Below are 1,121 nucleotides of genomic sequence, written 5' to 3'. Positions count from 1 at the left end.
TATATATATATATATATATATATATATATATATATATATACTAACATGATATCATGGCGGAGCCAGACTTTTGGTTAAGGGCTATCACAGTATATCTATATACTGTCTTATTATCATTGATGTCTACTTCAATCTTTAGTGGGACCTCCATGAAACCATCATAGTATATGTATATACCGTCATGGTATCATTATTGTCCGCTTCAATCCTTCAATCAGACCTCCTTGATACCATCACAAATATACATACATATATATATATATATATACTAACATGATATCATGGCGGAGCCAGACTTTTGGTTAAGGGTGTTCATATTTTTCCTTGGGCAAAGAAGTGTTTAAAAAACAAAGTAAATAAAGCACTGTTGCACCTGCCAAGGTTCGAACCCAGGTTGTTGATGCAGAAATGCACACTCTTGACCACTGGACTATGCTTCTCTAGCTTATCAAGAGTGTGCAACAACATGTAGATAACCATAAATATCTATATTTAACCTATATACTCGAAAAAATTTTCCGACGAAGGGTGTTCATCTGACTACCCTTCGTTGGCTGTGACTCCGCCACTGCATGATATTGTTGGGGTTTGCTTCAGTCTGTAATGATACCATAACTGTATATCTATAAACTGCCATGGTATCATTGATATGTTTGCTTCAATACTTCATTAAGACCACCATGATACCATCACAATATATCTACATATTGTCATGGTATCATTGATGTCTGCATTAATTCTTCGATCAGACCTTCATGATACCATCACAGTATACATATAGTGACATGGTATCATTGGGGTTTCATTTTGTAATGATACCATCACAGTATATCTATATAGCGTAAGCTAATGATGAGTGTGTAATAAGAGTTCTATCGAGATTTGTCCGAGGAAATTATTGCATATGAGATCCACCAATGTATCCACATCGGTCAGTCACTTCTTGGAGGGTCTTTCGAAAATAACTTCTCCATCTCTAACAAGTAGAAGAGGTAAGGTTGTGTACACTCTATCCCGTCAAATCTCACTTGTGATACTACACTAATATGGTTTGGCTGTTTCTTTCTTTTGAATTTGGACAGATATGACTTCAAGTCCCTCTGGTGTTCTCAAAAATCAAA

The sequence above is a fragment of the Capsicum annuum genome, chromosome 1 (genome assembly GCF_002878395.1).
Source record: "Capsicum annuum cultivar UCD-10X-F1 chromosome 1, UCD10Xv1.1, whole genome shotgun sequence".
In the NCBI taxonomy this organism is placed as follows: domain Eukaryota; kingdom Viridiplantae; phylum Streptophyta; class Magnoliopsida; order Solanales; family Solanaceae; genus Capsicum; species Capsicum annuum.
Note: the sequence above shows the minus strand (reverse complement) of the source record.